Raw genomic sequence first — 22,917 nt, forward strand, 5'->3', positions numbered from 1 at the left:
GTGAGCCTGTCCACGATCGCCCATATAGAATCATACTTCCCTCGCGTACGGGGTAATCCTACCACAAAATCCATAGTAATTTCTTCCCATTTCCACGTAGGAATTACCATTGCTTGCAATAAACCTCCTGGCTTTTGATGTTCGGTTTTCATTTGCTGACAATTTGGACATTGGGATACAAACCCTGCTATGTCTCGCTTCATGCCATCCCACCAATATAGAAACTTAAGGTCGTGGTACATCTTGGTTGCACCTGGATGAATAGAATACCGGGAATAATGTGCTTCCTCTAAAATCCGTTGGCGTAAGTTTGCCACATCAGGTACACATAATCTGCCCCGATATCTAAGGACCCCTTCTATGGAAACTTCGAATGGAGACTTTTCTTTTTCGTGAGCTAGATCTCGATAATGGCTTAGCTGGGAATCCTCATATTGCCGTTCCTTCACTTCTAGATTCAATGATGAAACTGTGGGGTCATTGATGCTAATACTTGCATCTTCTGAATCAGTCGCACGTACGCCGAGACTTGCTAGTTGATGGAGCTCATGAACCATTTCCTGCTTTTCCGAAGGAACTCCACATAAACTACCAATCGATCGGCGGCTAAGTGCATCTGCCACTACATTCGCCTTCCCTGGATGATATAGAATGTTCACATCGTATTCCTTTAGTAATTCTAACCATCGCCTTTGCCGCAGGTTCAACTCCTTCTGTTTGAAAATATATTGGAGGCTTTTGTGATCCATATAGATGTCAACACGTACACCATACAAGTAGTGCCTCCATATTTTTAAGGCATGGATAACTGCGGCCAATTCGAGATCATGAGTCGGATAATTCTGTTCATGCCTTCGCAACTGTCTCGAGGCATATGCAATGACTCTCCCATGCTGCATCAATACGCATCCTATTCCCACACCGGAGGCATCACAATATACGACATAGCCATCGCACCCTTCTGGAAGTGTTAGCACTGGCGCTGAGGTCAACCTGTTTTTCAACTCTTGGAAACTACGCTCACAGGCATCATTCCACTGGAATTTAGCCAACTTCTGAGTTAACTTCGTCAATGGGGCTGAAATAGATGAGAAGCCCTTTACAAATCTCCTGTAATATCCTGCTAACCCAAGAAAACTACGAACTTCCGTAGGTGTCGTAGGCCTTGGCCAAGTCTTCACAGCTTCTATTTTCTGAGTGTCGACTCGGATACCATCATCTGAAATAACATGACCTAGAAATGCCACGGATTTTAGCCAAAACCCGCACTTCAAAAACTTTGCATACAATTCCCGATCTCGAAGAACGCCAAGAACAATTCTTAGATGATCTGCATGTTCTGACTCTGTGCGAGAATATACCAGGATATCGTCGATAAACACTATCACAAAAAGATCCAAGAACGGCCTGAACACATGATTCATTAAATTCATGAATACCGCCGGGGCGTTTGTCAACCCAAACGACATCACTCGGAACTCGTAATGGACGTACCTCGTTCTGAAGGCTGTCTTGGGAATGTCTTCTTCTCTGATCCTCACTTGATGATAACCCGATCTTAGGTCTATCTTAGAAAACCACTTAGCACCTTGTAATTGATCGAACAAGTCGTCGATTCTGGGAAGGGGATATCTGTTCTTCACAGTCACCTTGTGCAACTGTCTATAATCGATACACATTCGTAGCGACCCATCTTTCGTTCGCACGAACAAGACCGGTGCTCCCCATGGTGATGAACTAGTTCTAATAAAACCCTTCTCGAGTAAGTCTTTCAACTGTGCCTTTAGCTCTTTCAACTCTACTGGAGCCATTCGATAGGGAGGAATAGAAATAGGCTCGGTGTTGGGTACTACATCAATAGCAAAATCGATTTCCCTTTCTGGAGGAAGGCCTGGTAACTCGTCGGGAAACACATCTGGGAATTCATTCACTACCGGGACAGACTAGAAAGTTGGCACTTCCGCTTCCGTGTCATGAACCCGAACTAGATGACAAATATAACCCTTGGCTATCATCTTTCTCGCCTTAAGGTAGGAAATAAACCTACCCTTTGGGGAAACTGTATTACCCTTCCACTCGAGTATGGGCTCTCCCAGAAATTTGAATCGAACTACCTTTGTCCGGCAACAAACATTAGCATTGCATGATGCCAACCAGTCCATACCCATAATTACGTCAAAATCTATCATCTCAAGTTCAATCAAATCAGCCTTTGTCTGACGATCACGTATAATGACTACACAGTTCTTATATACTTGCCTCGCTATTACAGGATCACCAACCAGAGTGAATACTTCGAAAGGTTTAATTGGCTCGGGTCTCACCCCAACACAATCAGCGATATACGGAGTAATATATGAGAAGGTAGAACCTGGATCAATCAGAGCATATACGTCACGGGAAAATATAGTCATGGTACCTGTGACAACATCTGGGGAAGACTCGAGATCCTGTCGCCCAGCTAAAGCATACACACGGGGCTGAACGGCACCTAAAGTAGATGCTCCCCCTCTACCTCTGCCTCTACCTGCTGTAGTCTGAGGAGTCTGTGCTGTCGGGCGTGCTGAAGAAGAACCCGCTGTTGAACCTGTAGGCTGAGTCCCAGCTCTATCTCTCGCTGAGGGGCAATCTCTCATCATGTTACCAACTTTCCCGCAAGCATAACAAGCATCCGAACCCTGACGACACCGTCCTGAATGTAATTTGCCACACTGGCTACACCGCGGTACTGGAGGTCTCCTCTGACTAAAATCTCCCTGATACTGAGAACTTGGGGCCCTCTAACTCTGACCCTGCCCTGACTGGAAAGAGCGATCGAACCTCCTGTCTGAGAATCTGGGAGGCGCACTAGTCGCGGACTGACCTGAGTGCCTGGGATGTGTCTGTCTCGGTCCCTCTCTATACTCACTGCTCTCTCCCATAGATCTAGCCCCCTTACCTTGTCTTCTGTCACCATCACGATCACTTCTTTGCTGTCGTTGTCGTTCCTCGAGATTCTGAGCATGGGCCTGTATCCGGGAAATATCCATCCCGTCTTGCAAGGAGGCCGTCAAACAATCTCTGTACAAATGTGGCCCCAAGCCACTCACAAATCTATAGATTCTGTCTCCCATGTCGGCCACCATAGTCGGAGCATATCGGGCCAATGAGTTGAATTGCATGCTATACTCTCGGCCACTCATACCCCTTTGCTTTAAATTCAAGAACTTGTCCGCTCTAGCTCGGCAGACTTCGGGTGGCAAGTAGTGACGAATAAAGGCATCTACAAACTCTTGCCACACGGGAGGTGGAACATTTTCTCCGCCACATCGCGTAGTCTATAAGAAGCCAACTCCATGGATTCGGTCTCGGAAGCATGGATAATCTCTAAAGTCCTCAACATCTCATCAATAAAATTTTGCGGATCTTCATCTGGCTTTAACCCAAAGAATTCCGGACGATTTGAGGCCATAAAGTCACGGGCTATCGTACTAGCTGAACGATCCCTTGGACCCGCATCCTGTCATTGTGCCTGAGCGGCAACCAATTGTGTCAATAAATGGATGGCCTCGGACACTTGTTGACCAGAAGCACCCGGTGGAGGAATCGGAGCTGAGGCTCCTCCCTACTCTTCTACATTGGGCGCGGCCTCACTTTGCGATTCGCTTTCCTCTACATTTGCCGGAGGCTCTCTTTCCGCCTGCCTCTTTGTCGTAGCTTTGCCCTTCTGGGCAGCTGTAGTTTTTCCTTTTGGCGGCATTTTCTGAAACCATAACGCACTTTTAGGAATAACATAATCCTAAACATGGCTCTATCGCACGATTTCATAAGAAGAAGGATGGTCATTTTCCTAAATGCCCTGTAGCCTCTTGTTTATTAGCGTGGCGCGCAACACACCATAAACAAGACTCTACTAGAAACGGCTCGTAGACACTTCCTAGGACGAACTTCTCTATTACCACTTCTGTCACGACCCAGCTAGGGGCCGCGACGGGTACTCGGAGCTAGTTACCGAGCACCGCTCACTCTACTACTTTTCTTTCCCATCTTTCATTCTTTTAACAATTTACATACCAGTTGTAGGAAAATCATAATTTAACAAACATAATTACTTTATATACAATTGCCTTTCGGCCATCAAAATAATATACACGCATATGAAAACGTCTTGTGAGACCATCTAACCCACACTGCGTATCTACGAGCCTCTACTAACATACTGTATATACATGGACGGAACAAGACTCCGTCGTGCCCAAAATATGCATATATACCAAAAGGATAATCCTAAGCACCTCCGAATGATGGAGTGCTTTCAACCAGCTGACTGCTACTGAGGATCTGGGCCAAGCTCTCCTCTCTGTCTACCTGTGGGCATGAACAAAGCATCCGAAGAAAGGACGTCACTACGAATGTTGTACTGAGTATGAGAAGCATAAACAATGAAAGAAAACATCAACAATATAGTGATAACATCAACATGAAATATCTGGATCTGTCTGATAATCATAAAGGAAATCATGCGTGCCATCTTACTCATACTCATCCTCATAACATATATGCATCATATGCAAGCTGCCCGTCCATGTCGGAATGGTGTGATAATCAATAATATTAGCCCGCGTCCAGGCCTCCCGCGTCCGGGGTACCATCTCATGCCGCCCACTAGTGGTGTCTGCCCATGCCCGAAGGTCATGGTGTATCCGTATAGCTGCCCGCCTTGGCAGTGACTGCCCGGCCAACTAGGCACGGTGTGAAATTCTCATGTCATGCTTATCATAAAATGCTCATAATAATAATATACTCATCATAAAATACTTATCTCATTGTAAAACATGCATAAGGCTCAAGATCAACTTTACTCTATCGGGGTGACGTAAGGTCGTGATCCCCCGATTCCATTATGGAACAACTATTGATACTCTACCTCACCTTGAAGGAACTAGTACATAAGGTGAGTGTAAGCGATAATTAACATCATCATTATACTAGCATCATCATATCGTATTCCTCGTCTTATATAGACATTAAGGAGTTAGACTCTTAGCCTTTCGGACTATAGGAACTCATGAAGAGAATAGGAATTTCGTGTTACAAGATTCATGCCATCAGAAAGAAGGGACTAGCCTCACATACCTTGGTCGTTTAGCTAGGATATCGCTCGCTTGTTCTCTGTCGATATCACGTCGTTACCTTCATAAGAGAATTCGTATCAACATTAGTAAACTAACTATAAGATCGCGTCGCTAATTCTAGGAGAAGTCGGACAGCGCTTCCTTTGCTCATACTACTTTCCATGTTGTATATTAACTCCCAACATTCATAACATTACTCACAATATCGCAATCAACAATCGTTGTTTACGTACATTTAGCAAAATCCACCATTTTCCTCCAATTTCCCTCATAATTAGCCTTATGACTCGTCCTTGCATTTTCATGCGTTTAACGCTTGTTTCATGATATAAACATCATTTATAACGTATTTTTACTCACAACACTCCAATATTCGTAGTTCAATTCCACTATCATTCATTCATGTCACTATTCACTTAATAATGACCCATTTCTATGTTCTTCTACATTTCAAGTGTCTAAGCCTTTCAATGCCTTGAACAACATGAATATATCATGGAACTTACCTTGGATGTTGGTTGAACAAGTCTTGAGTTGCAATACTTCACTTTGGACAAAACCCTAGTTTCACCGTCTTGGGAATTACTTGACTTAGATGATCCCTTGATGTGTTCTTGCACTTGATTTCATAGGTTTTGTGTTGTTGATCTTTAGCTTTCCCTTGATTCTCTTGGATTCTTATGGAGGAAGTATTTGGAGAGTTCTAGAGTGTTCTTGAGTTGTATGAATGAAGAATGAAATAAAATGAGGCCTAAGTTCCTTTTAATAACTCAAAAGCTGATGTTTAATGAATTTTTGTCGGGATGAACAGTGGTCGTAAACTGCAGTTTACGGACTGTATTTTGATTTACGGGTCATCCACTGTGGTCGTATTTAAGCATTCCAAAAACAAAGAGTTTGGCTGGTGGACATGGCAGTTTACGACCTGGTTTACGGTCCATAAACCAGTTTACGGCCCGTAAACTGGGTCGTATTTAACCATATTCAACATTTACAGAAAGTCTTGGCTTAGGGACCTGGTGGTTTACGACCTGGTTTACGGTCCGTAAACCAGTTTACGGGCCGTATTCTGAGTCGTCTTTAACCATTTCAACACTTAACAGAATCTTGAGATTTTTGACGCAATGAAAGACGATTGCACTATACGGTCTGTAAATCACTTTACGGGCCGTATAGTGCCATATACGACCACTGGGTGAAAACTTTTCTGCAACATTATTATTTCCAAAAATGCAAAATTAGCCATTCCCGACTTAGTAAAACACCATACACTCAAGTCCTTCATTGTTCTACTCATCACACAAGTACGGAAAAATTCCCGAGGTGTAACACAAGGATTCACCAATTTCGAAATTCAAGAAAAACCCCCAATTTTGGGTATAAACCGTAACTCTTAGATTCAATGATTCAACACTACCAATGGAAGATATATGATTAAAAACCTTAGATACATCATAACCTAGCATAAACCCCATAAATTTCGTCATTAATAAGCCTAGATATAAAATCCATGAAAACCCACTTTTAATCTGCCATTACTAAGAGCCAACAAGGAAACAGAAATCCTTAAAATGATTAGGAACAATGAAATAGTAAGAGGGTTAGGAGAGCTTACCACCAACAATCTTCACAATAATTCTCTAAGAACAGACCCTAAGAGCTCTATTTTCATAATGGTGATAAATGAATAGACTAGGGATTTTTAATACACACTTAATGAAATAACAGGCCCGATACCGCCACGGCGGCATCAGGGCCGCAACAGCGTCACTGCCCCAGCGCCCTCACATACCGCAGGGACGGTCTGGACAAAATCATACTTGGCTGCCCCAGCGGCCATCCCACCGCAACAACTGTACCGCTGGGACTGCACTGATGCCGCATTGGCTGACACTAGGTACTAAAACCCAAATAATTTTCTAAGTATCAACCGAAATCCCGAACCACTCCCGAGGCCATCTACTCACAATCCAGACACAGACCCGTATAAAAATACGTTACGAACGCAGTCGTGGCCTCAAAATTTCTAATAGAGGTCTCGTTGATTGAGACAACCCCCGATACCTCATTTCTAACTTCCCAACCCAAGTCCCAAAATGCATCTGAGTGCATTAGAAATTGTACCAAAAAAACACAAAACATCTAAACGACCATCCGGACCTCTCGAAATCAATGAATTTTCAAAAAAGGTTCGCTTACCCAAAAGTCAACTTGGAGTCAACTCTTTTTTGCTTTAAGCCCAAATTCACAAAAAGTCGCCCGAATAAAGTCTAGACACCTCAAAAAGCATGTCAACGGTCCCCTCGGGTCAAAAGTGAGCTAACCAAGCTCGAAAAAAGGTCGCAAGGGTCAGAATGCAATAACGACCAAATGGGTCGTTACATCAGATACCAATTAAACAATCGCTCGTCCTCGAGCGACAAGGAAGAGAGGACCAAAAATGCTTGCATCGGCAATAAATGAAGATATCGACCACGCATGTCAGACTTCTCCTTACAGGAAAGATTCTCACCAAAAAAAATTGAATCCCGACGGATGTTACAGAAACCACCAGAATGCTACTTCTCCAACACAGAAACATGGAAAACCAGATGAACATTTGACAGATCTGGTGAAAACTAACTCATAAAACACAGGATCAACACAACGAATATTCTCAAGCAAGACTCGACTCGTTTATTAGTCACAACTCTCTAAACTTAGTTCAAGCCCCAATTCTCATATCTCCATATCCGGATTTTCCTCACAACTGATCCTCAAATAAACGAATCGCTTTACCTGAATTCTCCGATTGAGTAAAATTGCAACCCTGAACGCTACCAATAGGCCCCACAAACACTTTCAAAACCAACGCAATCCTCTAAAACATGGTCACAACTATAACCCATTTTGAACCGATGAAATACTCTAATTTCGCTAACCTTACCTTCGCACTTACTAGAGTCATTTCTAGTACCACGATTCCTTAGAAACATAAGAACACACATACTAAAATTCTGAACCCATAACTTACTCTTGTCGGAAAGAATCCTTGATTCATCTGCGATCGCTACGCAATTCCATCAAAAACTGGTCTTATTGGCAGCCAACTTGGCCAGTTCTGAAATTTCTTAAACCTTCAACTCGCAATGCAGGAACCATACCACTGATTATCTCGTCGAGCAAACAACTGATCACTGTAAGACCTCTCGCACAATAGTTCTTCCTCAAATCTGTACAAGGCTCAGTAAACCTATCACACCCGAATCTGAGCCGAAACACATCGAACCTTTAAATATCATCCTGGAAATATAACCATAGACCATTACGCTTATCTCGAACTGTGCTAACACTAAATGAATGCACAACTCTCGAATATTACCAATAGTCATTAGAACCGACTTTGAATTTTGAAACCAATCATAGTCATACCCCGCATAACAAATCCTGTCTATCGCTTTCAACTCCACCAGTCGAGTCATATCCAAGTTATCAACTTAGTACCGAAGAGCTATAACTTATGATTTCCATCTTCATATTTCTCAATAGTTACCCGATACGCATTTCCAATACAACCCCGAGCCTTTCGACGTGAACCCTGAAGCCTCATATACTAATTATTTAACATCGAACCTCTCATTGTATCACCTCGATATACTCGTAAATTCTCCGAAAGTATCCAGTCTTACACTGTCGCTCTAAACCTCATGCAATCACCCTCAATTCTTTAATAACCAAAAGCGCTTACCCAAGCTATCCAGTCAATATTACTTGCAATAAAAAATATCACCACGAGTAGGGTCTCACCTTGAAAATATAACTCTAGTCCTCACATGATAGGGATTCCACAATCTTCTCTCTTAAGTCATGCTAACTCATCCACTGTAGAACGTTACCAAACTTATATGACGATGTACCACCTAGCCACTTCTTATAAACCTCAACATGTCGGTTCAGCGAAATTTGCTTCTCACTAGTCGCTGATCACGAACCTCACGGAACTCTGTCATATCACATAGTCCATTCCTGTAGATTTCCTTCTTAACCTTACACAGCAATCACATCTCAATTGGAATATGCAAAAAACGACACCACAATCCATACTGACCCAAGAAATCCCCAAGATATACACTTTTCTTACTGATTCATAATCAACTATACATTTTCTTGACTTGTCAACTTCCCAATTCTAATCAATTCATAAGCATCGATATCGTAGTCAATCCTCGAATCCACTCCATCGAACACCATATAATCATAAGTCTCGTACACTAACTGAATCACACCTGTAGATAATGGTAGGCCACAAACTCTATCCATTATAGTTTCCTTAACGCTTACCATTCTAAACTGAACACTCCCTAAATCCCACGTATCACACAAACAGTCTCACTAACATCCTCATGTATCTCACTGAAGTGTTCTTGCCCGAAATGCCTAACTCAATTTTCGAATTGTTATCCCAAACTCAACTCAGTTAACCCATCATCGACCTACCATTTCAAGTACCCATGTTCACCAATCCCTTACTCAAATCCTTAACGTTACTGGTCCTTGAAGAATCACCTTTTACCTCAATTGTCGAATCTGAATGCTTCTAACCACTCGCATGTGAATCCCTCTTCTAATACCACATAAGCCGAGTAATAACACCACTAGTAGCTGAATCTAAACAATTTACACAATGAATGAAAGTTTCCCAACCTTAGTCCACCACTGACCTCCGTTAGCCTATGATATAACTGAACATTCAAACTCATCCATAAACTCTTAGGCTGCACTGTACAATCGCAACCAAGCACTCACATCATAACTCTTGTTTCCACAATTTTATTGCTTCCCTTAACCTCGCAGATCCCAATCAACCTCATCGGTCACTCTTTTAGTGTACGTCATGATATAGTGCCCTCGCAGTCCAACACAACTCAAGTACTCATGTTACCTCACCTCAAGTCTTACGAACCTCAATCTCCTGAGCCCGATAGCAAGATGCCTCATTGTAACCTTTTCGTTCCCGTATTCCATCTCAAATCAATCCGTCACTTTCAACCAACAATACTCAAATCTACTCGATCCTCTAAACCAATCATCCCTCTGAGCCGAACGAACCATAAACAATATCAATACTTCTTCTCAAGTCAAAGTGTGGCAACCAGTAATTTCCTAAGTCATTAACTCATCGCATACGACCATAATTAAAGTTATTTCTATCAGTCAATCAATAGCTTCCTAGAAGCCTACAACCCAGTCAAATTTACCGACTAACATTAAGACCTTAGAATTCACTTACTAACAACGTAGTCCTTTAACATTAACGAGCTTATATTAAGAATGACCCTTCGCACCCATCGCAACCTTATTTTGACAACCGTGTCAGGTACCAATTTTTCCTTTCCCAATATCACGAAATGTACTCATATCCAAGATATTCTAAGAAGTCTTACTTTGTTACACACTTGCACAAAAGCTTCCTTCTTGTCCTTATTGTCAACTTCTTTTCTTTATTACCCGCGATCACAATACGTTTGCCCACATTCGTTGGGCATCACTGAACTTACACTTGTCCTCACATATCGAAGTCTAATACTCTACCATTGCTGAATCGTCGACCGCCATTGGTTCACCAGCGTCGCTCACACGTTCATAAAGCCCTGACGAAGCTGAAGTCAAACCGATCATATCATCGAGCAACCCACTATTGTTAAGCCATAATTGTAGTTTGTCACTTCTGAGCAACCCAACGCTAAAACATGGAGACCCTATAACCCTCTGAACTATGTTCCCATTTCTTACGAACTCTCATAATAAACGAGTCTAATCGCGACTCCACACAGCAACGGAGTCTAATTGCGACTCCACACAATCGAAACCTCAAGCCATAACTAGAGACTGAACTTGATCACCTTCCTGAATCAGAATAACATATCTCGCACCAAGCTACTACACGTCATAGATCAACCATTCATATATGAAATTAAGAATGAGTGTCCACCCTCCGTGGGTGATTAAGATAAGAGAGTTCAAATACAAATTGGAATTGACTAGCTATCAATTTGAATAATGAAAGAATTCGAAGTTTCCTAAATGTCTTATAGCCTCTCGCAGATAAGTACGGAGCTCATTATACCGGTCCACAAGACTCTACTAGACACGCTCTTTTACTATAGACCAGGTAACCTAGGGCTCTAATAACAACTTGTCACGACCCATTTTGACTAAATCGTGCGGGCACTTACCTTTCCCACCTAGGTAAGCAAACCCTTAATCCAACGATAACGAAAGACATGAATGATAAATCAAGCAAGGAGAAAAGAATAATTATGTAAGTCTCACAATAATATATAATAGAAATAGTGCGGAATAAGGAAAACACCCCTAGGGTTTGGTCTAAAAAATACAAGAGCATCTAAAGAAAAAAATACCAATCTGGAATAATATAATAATACATCAATTTGTCTATGTCCTAGAGTAGAAAAGTAAGACATAATAATAGGAAGAGTCTTCAAGGCAGCGAACGTCGAGTGCTTACCCTGGAAACTCGATGTTAATATTGAAGACGACAATGAGCCACGGAAGACGGAAGAAGACCCAACCTGGCACTCTGCATTCATAAAAGAATGCAGCAAGTGCAAATCAGTACAAAACTACAGTACTGGTAGGTATCATAGGCCGACTAAGTATAGTTAACATAATTCAGATAATAAAGCAAGATAGGTAGACAAATCAACAAGTATAAGCTAAACGTAATCAGAACCAAGTACACGTCATCACCTAAGTAGAGCATCTAAACCTAATTGTTCCAAGTCTCAATATGTCTAATCCGAAACGAACATCACGAGTAAAACACCAAATCATCTCGATATAAGCCATGATGCAATGCAATGCAATAATGTATGAATGTATTACAATGCCATCAAATGTTGTGTACACATGTACTCCGGATGGAATGTCATCCACAACATAAGGTGACTCGCGAAGTCTAAGTGTCACTCATCCCGGATCCTTGCCCAACAGACAAACGAGACCCCGGATCTTTGCCCACGGGAGGGGTTCTCATCGGCACCACCGTGGGGGACCCGCGGAGTCCATGTACCTCACGGCTCCGACACAAACCTCAGCAACCGCTACAACTCAATCCACGATTCCGGAACAAGCATCAGATATCGGAATCTCACGTCACTCAAGTAAAAATCAAGCCCAGCTCATCACAGTGTTTCATCAAGGTATCAACAGTGTATCATGAATGGATGAGAATGCGTGCAATGCATGTGTCAACATCACTACCAACATGGGTATGCCAACAATATCAGTGTCACAAGTACGAACATCGGTATGCTAACAATATCAGTGTCACAAGTACCAACATGGGTACCCAACAATATCAGTGCCATAAGTACTAACATAGGTACGCCAACAATATCAGGAAAGACTACACAAGTCATATAGAACTCTATCCTCGTATCAACATCAACCCGTAAGATAGTACAATGTTACAATCAAGATGGAACAACAGATTCCATTATCTACTAACAACACGTGGCATCAAGCCAATACAATAGAACAATCAAGTCACAACACAATGGGGTGGCTAGCCCCAATCACGCAACAGGGCCCAACCTAAGATAATATCCAACTAAACTCAATACCCGAAGGTTTACATTCTTTCTCCGACAATATAATCAAAATATATGCTTCGCTATATAAAGTCTCACCAAGGGTAAGCCATAACCTACCTGGATGGCCGAACAACAAACACCAATCAATCACTCTTTAGCCTTGCCCTTCCGCTAAGCCTCAAGATCACAGAAGTCTAGGCATATTCGAAATCTAGATTAGAAATCACGAAGATTGATACCTATATTGCTATCATTCAAATTAGGTCAAAACCAACCCTAGAATTTAGGGAAACGGGCCCCACAAGGGCAAAACGGGAAACTCGGGGGTAAGATATCAAATTAAACACTAGATGATCAAAACCCATCAACCAATTGCTAAATTAACTCAAAGATTCACCAATTTCGAAATTCAAGTAAAACCCCCAATTTTAGGTATAAACCCTAACTCTTAGATTCAATGATTCAACACTAATAATGGAAGATTTATGATTAACAACCTTAGATACATTATAATCTAGCATAAACCCCATAAATATTGTCATTAATAAGCCTAGATATAAAATCCATCAAAACCCACTTTTGACCTTTCATTACTAAGGGCTAACAAGGAAAGGGGAATCCTTAAGATGATTAGGAACAATGAATTAGTAAGAGGGTTAGGAGAGTTTACCACCAAGAATCTTCACAATAATTCTCCAAGAACAGAGCCCAAGAGCTCTATTTTCATAATGGTGATAAATGAATAGATTAGGGCTTTTTAATGCACACCTAATGAAATAACAGGCCCGATACCGCCAGGGCAGCATCGTGGCTGCAACAGCATCACAGCCCCAGCGCCCTCACAGACTGCTGGGACTGTCTGGGCCAAATCACACTTGGCCGCCCCAGCAGCCATCCCACTGCAACAGCAGTGCTGCTGGGACGGCACTGGTGCCGCATCGGCGAACACCATGTACCAGAACCCAAATAATGTTCCAAGTCTCAACCGAAATCCCGAACCACTCCCGAGGCCATCTGCTCACAAACCACATACACAGACCCACATAAAAACACGCTATGAACGCACTCGTGGCCTCAAAATTTCCAACGAAGGTCTCGTTGACCGAGTCAACTCCTAATACCTCATTTCCAACTTCTCAACCCAAGTTCAAAATGCATCCGAGTGTATTGGGAACCGTACTAGATAAACACACAAGTTCTAAACGACCATCCGGACCTCTCGGTATCAACGGATTTTCGAAAAAGGTCTATTTACTAAAAAGTCAACTTTGAGTCAACTATTTTTCGCTTTATGCCCAAATGCACAAAAAGTCTGCCTAATCAAGTCTAGACACCTTGAAAAGCGTGTCAACGGTCCCCTTGGGTCAAAAGTGTGCTAACCAAGCTCGAAAAAAGGTCAAAAGGGTCGGAAATGCAATAACGACCAAACGGGTCGTTACACTTTTTGACTTGTTTTCACTTGATTTCTTTTCTAATCACTTCTAAATCACATAAACCTATAAAATAGGATTAAACGATATTAAATGCACTATTTTCTCAATCAAATAAGTCAAAAGTCTAAGATTAAAGAAGAAATAAATTGAAAAATACCAACTTATCAAACCCCCAAACTTAAACTATTGCTTGTCCTCATGCAAATCAAAACTTACAATCCCCTTGCAAGGACTCAACTCAATAGTGCACCAATATTATACAAAGTCAAAAAGGTCCACTTTAAGCACAAAAACATGACTTTGATTGATACAAATAATTAATCCAAGACATATGAATCACCAGCTTCTTATCAAAAACTTCATTTTCATTTCAAGTGCTCAAACACCAAGTTGAGCAAAGTAGCAATCAAGTCATGACACTAAAGCTTCAAAATTTGCTTCATTATCACAAAACAACTTTCTTTTGTTCATTCCTCTCAATTGAAAAATGGAACAAATTCACAACTCAAATTCTCATGTGCCCTCACACTCGAGAGAATCCCACACTTAGAAAATGTAATTCAAAACACAAATGGGATATCAAATAGAAAGAATTAACTTTCTCTCTCACACACACAAAGATGTTCAAATGCATACAAGTAGAACCATCGGCTTTCCCTTCATGTATTTCTCAAATAATGTAGACACACTTGGTTCAAAATCAATTAGGACTTAAAGGGTTGTCATGTAGGCTTTGGGTTAAGGTATGGCACAATTTGGGTAAAAGTGACTCAAAACCTCCCTAAGCACTACAATTTTCAACATTCAAAGCACACTTCCTTTGAAACTTTTCCACCCATTTCTTCATTTTTCATTTCACCAACTAGTCTTCCCTTTATTCACAACTCTTATTATTCCTTCCTTTTTTTTCTTTTCTTTTTTTAAAAAAAATAACAAGGAAGTTTCCAAAAAAAAAAAATTATATTCTACTACTTCATTTTTTTTCACCTTTTCACCTTTAAAGTAACTCCCACATAACAACTTTTTCGAACCATCACCCCAAAACTTAGGCTTTTAGCCTATGTTTGCACTTTCAACGCACTTAAGGAGGTAGGGTACCAAAAGATGGATCAATGAAGAACGGGGTAAAGCTTGTAACATGGTTGTCAAAGAAAAGGTTAAAGGCTCAAAAGGGGCTGACTAGGGAAAATATGCAAGGGTAGGATATTTAAGGCACAAAAGCGGTCCAAGGAAGGCCTAACACCATTTTTCAAACCAAGTGTATTCTAGGATTTCTCCTTGAAACTCATTCCGGGCAAGTTCTAGACCACAAATAATGCAAAAGAACTCACAAATAAACCTCAACACACATGGCACATGAAAACTCAAGTAGAATATGTATCCAAGAACCAATTGAAACAAATGAACTCAAAAAGTCACTCATATCCTAAAGAGACTAATTCGTTAAAGTAAGAGTCAAAAATTGAGTCTAAAGGTCACAAGAAGAATCCTTACTTCAATCATTTTTCTTTTTCAAAAATCAGGAATTCATACGCCAAGGTTTAAATAAGTTGATACCAAGCAAGTCAAAAGTTAGCCAAAGGGCAAAAAATCACGTCCCAACACCATTTTTACTCCTAAACTACCTAACTAAGAACCGAATTAAGAAAATAAAAGTGACTAATCCACAACATGCCAAAAGAATGAAATTTATAAAAATTCGAACAAGTTCCATTTGTAGCCACGTCTATCCATATCCACACCAATAGTACAAAAAAATAATACCGACAAGGGCACACAATATCCATACATAAGACAAAAGCCCGGCAAGGGCATAAATCAAGCATAACCAAAATATAATGTGCTAACAAACATTGAAGTGTCCTCACTGCACATAATCAAAACAAAACATAAAATAGTTTGAGGGACTCCCTGAAGTCTGCATCAGACAAATTTTTTTTTTTTTTACTGTCAGCACCCTCGAACAGTACCTGCGAGACATAGGCATTACCTGCGAACGACAGGTGATGTCACCTGATTTTTTTTTTACTGTCAGCACCTGCGAGACGCAGGCATGACCTGCGAACCGCAGGTGATGTTTGCGATTTACACTGTACCTAAACAGATTTCAGCAGCAGCTACTGTTTTGAGGCTGCTCCGACACCTCAACCTGCTGAAATCAACTCCAAAATTTTTTGAAACTTTGTGGATTAGTCAAAAATAATCTACTAAGCTATTCTAAAAAAGAAAATTTCAAAAATGACTTAAAATTTTGAAAATGATGGGTTGTCTCCCACCAAACGCTTGATTTAACGTCGCAGCACGACGGTTACCGACTTTACCACTTTTCCTTCCATTTGGAAGATATGAATTTGCGCCCCAACTTTGAATCAAGATTATGATTATGCTCATAGGGCGGTGGCAGAAAAGAAAAGATGCCAACTCTTGGGTGTCGCATTTTCCACTTTTTGGCCTTTAAGTGAGGCATGTCATTTTTTCTTCTTGGCATAGCTGTTATAGCCCGTATTTTGTACGTTCGGATAATTCGAGATAGTTGCGAGAAGTTAAGGGCAAGGTTATTGTCACGACCCGGCTAGGGGCCGCGACGGGTACCCGGGGCTAACCACCGAGCACCGCTCTTCTTAATACTCAATTACTCATTAAATACTCCTTTCAGAATTTATAGACGAAACATGTGAAAATCATACTTTACAAGAAACATACTTGTTTTACATACATTTGCCATACGGCTATCAAAATAGTATATACATATAGTAACATCTTGTGGAACCATCTAACCCACACTGCGCATCTACGAGCCTCTACTGACATGCTATACAATGGACGGAACAAGACTCCGTCATGCCCCAAAATGGATATATATATATATATATATATATATATATATATATATATATGTACGTATACACAAAAGAAATCACAAGCACCTCCGAACAATGGAGTGCTCTCAACAGCTGACTGCCCCTATGGCTCTGGATCTAGCTCGTCTCCCTGTCTACCTGTGGGCATGAACACAGCGTCCAAAGAAAAGGACGTCAGTACGAACATTGTACTGAGTATGAGAGGCATAAATAATGAAGAGAGAAACAATAACAACATAATGAACATCAAAGTGAACATGTGAAGCTGAATCATAATCATAGGAAGGATGATACATGCTGTCTTACTCATACTCTTTATCATATCATGTATACATATCATGCAAGCTGCCCGTCCATGTCGGGACGGTGTGATCACCAATAATATAAGCCCGCGTCCAGGCCTCCCGCCTCCGGGGTACCATCTCGTGCCGCCCACTAGTGGTGTCTGCCCATGCCCGAGAGGGTCATGGTGTATCCGTGTAGCCATCCGCCGAAGCGGTGTCTTCCCGGCCAACTAGGCGCGGTGTAAATGCAATCATGACATGCTTAACATAAAATACTTATCATCATATACTTTTAAAACATGCTAATCTTATCATAATACATGCGTGAGCTCATGATTATTTGTGCTCTACGGGGTGACGTAGAGTCGTGATCCCCCGATCTCTTTATGGAGGAATTTCTGACATTCTGCCTCACCTCGAAGGAATTAGTACATGAGGTGAGTGTAGACAATGAGGACATAATCATCGCTTTAGCATTATCATATCATATCTATTAGCTCATGGAAAGAAGGGGATTTTATGCTATGGGATTCATGCCATTTGAAGAAAGGGACTAGCCTCACATACCTTGGTCGCTTAGCTAGAATACCGTTCACTTGCTCTTCTGCAATATCGCGTCGTTACCTTCATAAGGGAATTCGAATTATCGTTAGTTAGTGGACTATAAGAACGCGTCGCTAATTTCTAAAGAAACTTGGGCAGCACTTCCTTTGTTTATTCTACATTTCCCATCGTCTATATCAATTCCCAACATTCACAATAATACCCACAACATTACCACCAACAACCATCATTCATATCGACTCATCACATTTCACCATTTTCCTCCAATTTTTCCATAATTTCCTACCTAGCTTATCATCGTGTTTTCACACCTCTAATACTTATTTCATGGTTAAATCATCATTTCTAGCATATTCATAACCTTAACACTTCAACTTATATGATTCAACTCCATCATCACTCAATGGTGGCACTATTCACCCATTCAAGACCCATTTTTCTATGTCTTTCTACAATTCAAGCTTTTCCTATGCTTCTAACACTTAAATAACTTAATAAGGTCATGAAACATACCTTGGATGGTGATTGACAACCCTTGAGTTGAAATGCTTCACTCAAACAAAACCCTAGTTCCTCCTTCTAGGAATTTCTTGACTCAAATAATCCCTTTTGATGTGTTCTTGCACTAGGTTATGGTGAATTGATGAATTTGATCTTTGATTTCTACTTGTGTTCTTGGTTTGGAAGAGTGGAAGGTTCTAGAGAGAGAGGAAAAAATCGTGTAGTGAGAAGGTGAAATGAATAAAATGAGACTTGGATCATATTTTATAAAATTCAACTTCAGTCCCGATGTCATTATACGGTTCGTTATACGGTCCGTATAAATTTATACAGTCCGTATAACTGGCCGTAAAATGGACCTAGAGGTCACCCCTTTTCTGTAACCATTTGACGATCCATTTGACGGGCCGTATAATCATTATACGGTCCATATAATTCACCGTAAAATCGACCTTCTTTCAACCTCATTCTGTGACACTTTGACGATTCATTTTACGGACCATCAAACCGTTATATGGTCCGTATAGTACACCGTATAACTCACCCTTCAGCCAGCCTCTTCTGTGACACTTCTACGGTCCGTATAATGAACCGTAAAACACTTTTATGGTCCGTATAATGGACCGTATACTCCCAGTTCACTGAAGCTTATTTTCTTGACTTGGTTTCATTTCCGATCCTTATGGAACCTTCGTAAAAGTTGTTCAACTCCTCGATACCAATCTACGGGACCTTATTACTTGCCTTCAAAACGCCACACACATATTTTATCCTTATTAGCCTATTTTTCACATGCTAACGGAAAATTTCGGGGGTGTAACATTCTTCCCCCCTTTTTGGAACATTCGTCCTCGAATGTTAAACACTCGAGATTCTACAGAAATTTTGCCAGAGTTTCCTCTGTAATCTGGCACTATTAACCTGTCACAGAAACCCATAATATCATTTCCCCACATGGCTATATTACAATATCAATACATCTATGGTCACACACGACCCAAAATTATAGAAATAAAGCGTACATACCTCAATTCGTCGTTGCTTCATGTCTAGTCTCTTCTGGGATTTGAAACAATTGGGGGTACTTGGACTTCATCTTTTCTTCCGCTTCCCAAGTTATTTCTTCTCGATTATTGTTCCGCCATAGAACTTTGACTGATGGTACCTCTTTGTTCCGAAGCCTTCTCACTTGTCTGTCTAGAATAGCAACAGGTACCTCTTCGTATGTTAGCTTTTCTGTCACTTGCACATCTTCTACCGGAACAATACTTGTGGGGTCCCCAATACACTTACGGAGCATCGAAACATGAAATACTGGATGAACTGATTCAAGCTCCGAAGGCAATTTCAATTCATAAGCTACTTGACCCACTTTACGAACGATTTCATAGGGTCCGATATACCTGGGACTTAGTTTCCCTTTCTTGCCAAATCTCATCACTCCCTTCATTGGCGACACTTTCAAAAACACCCAATCACCAATTTGAAATTCCAAGTCTCGTCGGCGATTGTCTGCATAAGACTTTTGGCGACTTTGGGCTGTTAGCAATCGATCCCGAATAATCTTGACTTTTTCGACCGCTTGTTGAATCAGGTCAGGACCTATTAATTGTGATTCTCCTATTTCAAACCAGCCAACTGGAGATCTGCATTTTCTTCCGTACAAAGCTTCATATGGAGCCATTCGAATATCGGAATGGTAGCTATTGTTGTAAGCAAACTCAATGAGGGGTAGATGCTCATCCTAACTACCACCATAATCCAGCACACATGCTCGTAGCATATCTTCCAGGGTCTGAATAGTACGCTCGGCCTGCCCGTCGGCCTGTGGGTGAAATGCCGTACTAAATTTGACTTGGGTACCTAGGCCCTCTTGAAACGACTTCCAAAACTTGGCTGTGAACTGTGCCCCCCTGTCCGTAATAATGGCTAAAGGAATCCCATGGAGTCGCACAATTTCCTTTAGATATAACCGGGCATAATCTTCCGCCGAGTACGTAGTTCTGACTGGGAGGAAATGAGCTGATTTCGTGAGCTTGTCCACGATCACCCATATAGAATCATACTCCCCTCGTGAACGGGCTAATCCTACAACAAAATCCATATTGACGGTTTCCCATTTCCATATAGGGATTTCCATGGCTTGTAACAACCCTCCTGGCTTCTGATGTTCTGCTTTTACCTGCTGGCAATTTGGGCACTGCGCTACAAATTCTGCTACATCCCTCTTCATGCCATCCCACCAGTATATTAGTTTGAGGTCATGATACATCTTAGTTGCACCTGGATGGATAGAATACTGGGAATGAAGTGCTTCCTCTAAGATCAGTTGGCGCAAATTTGCCACATCCGGCACACATAGCCTGCCCTGATAACGTAGAACTCCATCAATGGAAACTTCAAATGGAGACTTTTCCTTCTCACAAGATAGGTCTCGGTAACGGCTTAGTTGAGAATCTTCATATTGCCGTTCCTTCACTTCTACATTTAAAGATGAAACTGTGGGGTCATTAATGTTGATACTTGCTTTACTCGAATCAATTGCACGCACTCCAAGTTTGGCTAATCGATAAAGCTCACGGACCATTTCTTCCTTGTCTGAGGGAATTTCACATAAACTACCCATCGATCGACGGCTAAGCGCGTCGGCTACCACATTTGCTTTTCCGGGGTGGTACAGGATATTTACATCATAGTCCTTCAACAACTCTAACCACCGTCTCTGTCGCAGATTCAACTCCTTCTGCTTAAAGATGTGTTGGAGACTCCTGTGATCTGTATATATATCGACGTGCACTCCATACAAGTAATGCCTCCATATTTTCAAAGCATGAATAACTGCAGCCAATTCGAGATCATGAGTTGGGTAATTCTGTTGTCTCGAGGCATATGCAATAACCTTGCCATGCTGCATTAATACACACCCTAATCCCATGCCGGAAGCATCACAATATACCACATAGCCATCTGGTCCTTCGGGAAGTGTTAACACTGGGGCGGAAGTCAACCTGCCTTTCAATTCTTGCAAACTGCGCTCACAAGCATCGTTCCATTGAAATTTTTCCGACTTTTGAGTTAACTTCGTCAAGGGAGCTGAAATGGAGGAAAACCCCTCTACGAATCTCCTATAGTATCCTGCCAAACCCAGGAAACTACGGACTTCTGTCGGTGTCGTAGGCCTTGGCCAAGTCTTCACAGCCTCAATTTTCTGAGTGTCGACTCGGATGCCATCACCTGAAATAATATGGCCTAAAAATGCCACAGATTTAAGCCAAAACTCGCACTTTGAGAACTTTGCATATAATTCTCGGGCTCGGAGAACGCCAAGGATAATCCTTAAATGATCTGCATGTTCTAATTCTGTGCGAGAATATACCAAGATGTCATCGATGAATACTATCACAAAGAGATCCAAAAAGGGTCTGAACACATTATTCATCAAGTTCATGAACACTTCCGGGGCATTCTTTAACCCGAACGACATTACTCGGAACTCATAATGGCCATATCTCGTCCTGAAGGCAGTCTTGGGGATATCTGCTTCCCTGATTCTCACCTGATGATAACCCGATCGCAAATCTATCTTGGAGAACCATTTAGCGCCTTGCAATTGATCAAACAAATCATCAATTCTGGGAAGAGGGTATCTATTCTTTACTGTCACCTTATTCAATTGCCTGTAGTCGATACACATTCGCAGAGATCCATCTTTCTTCTTTACGAACAAGACTGGTGCTCCCCATGGCAATGAACTAGGTCTTATAAACCCTTTCTGGAGTAGATCCTTCAACTGTACCTTTAATTCCTTCAACTCTACTGGTGCCATTCGGTACGGAGGAATAGAAACAGGCTCGGTGTCAGGTAATACATCGATAGCGAAATCAATCTCCTTTTCTGGAGGAAGACCTGGGAGTTCATCTGGGAATACGTCTGGAAATTCGTTTACCACCGGAACTGTTTGAAAAGTTGGCGGCTCTACCTCGATATCATGAACTCGAACTAGATGAGAAATGTAACACTTTGCTATCATCTTCCTCGCCTTAAGGTAGGAAATAAACCTACCCTTTGGGGATACAGTGTTACCTTTCCATTCAAGTACAGGTTCTCCCGGAAATTGGAATCGGACCACTTTCGTCCGGCAATCAACATTAGCATAGCATGACGCCAACCAGTCCATACCCATAATTACATCGAAATCGACCATTTCTAACTCAATCAAATCGGCTCTAGTCTGGCGGTCACACATAACAACGACACAATTTTTGTATACTTGTTTTGCTATTACGGGTTCACCAACCGGAGTAAGTACCTCAAAGGGCTTAATTGACTCAGGTCGCGCCCCAATGCAACCAGCAACATACGGAGTAATATAAGAGAAAGTAGAGCCTGGATCAATCAAGGCATACACGTCACGGGAAAATATAGTCAATGTACCTGTGACAACATTTGGGGAGGACTCAAGATCCTGTCGCCCGGCTAAAGCATATACGCGGGGCTGAACAGCACCTGAAGTGGATACTCCCCCTCTACCTCTGCCTCTACATGTTGTAGTCTGAGAAGTCTGT

Source organism: Lycium barbarum, chromosome 5 (genome assembly GCF_019175385.1).
Source record: "Lycium barbarum isolate Lr01 chromosome 5, ASM1917538v2, whole genome shotgun sequence".
NCBI lineage: Eukaryota > Viridiplantae > Streptophyta > Magnoliopsida > Solanales > Solanaceae > Lycium > Lycium barbarum.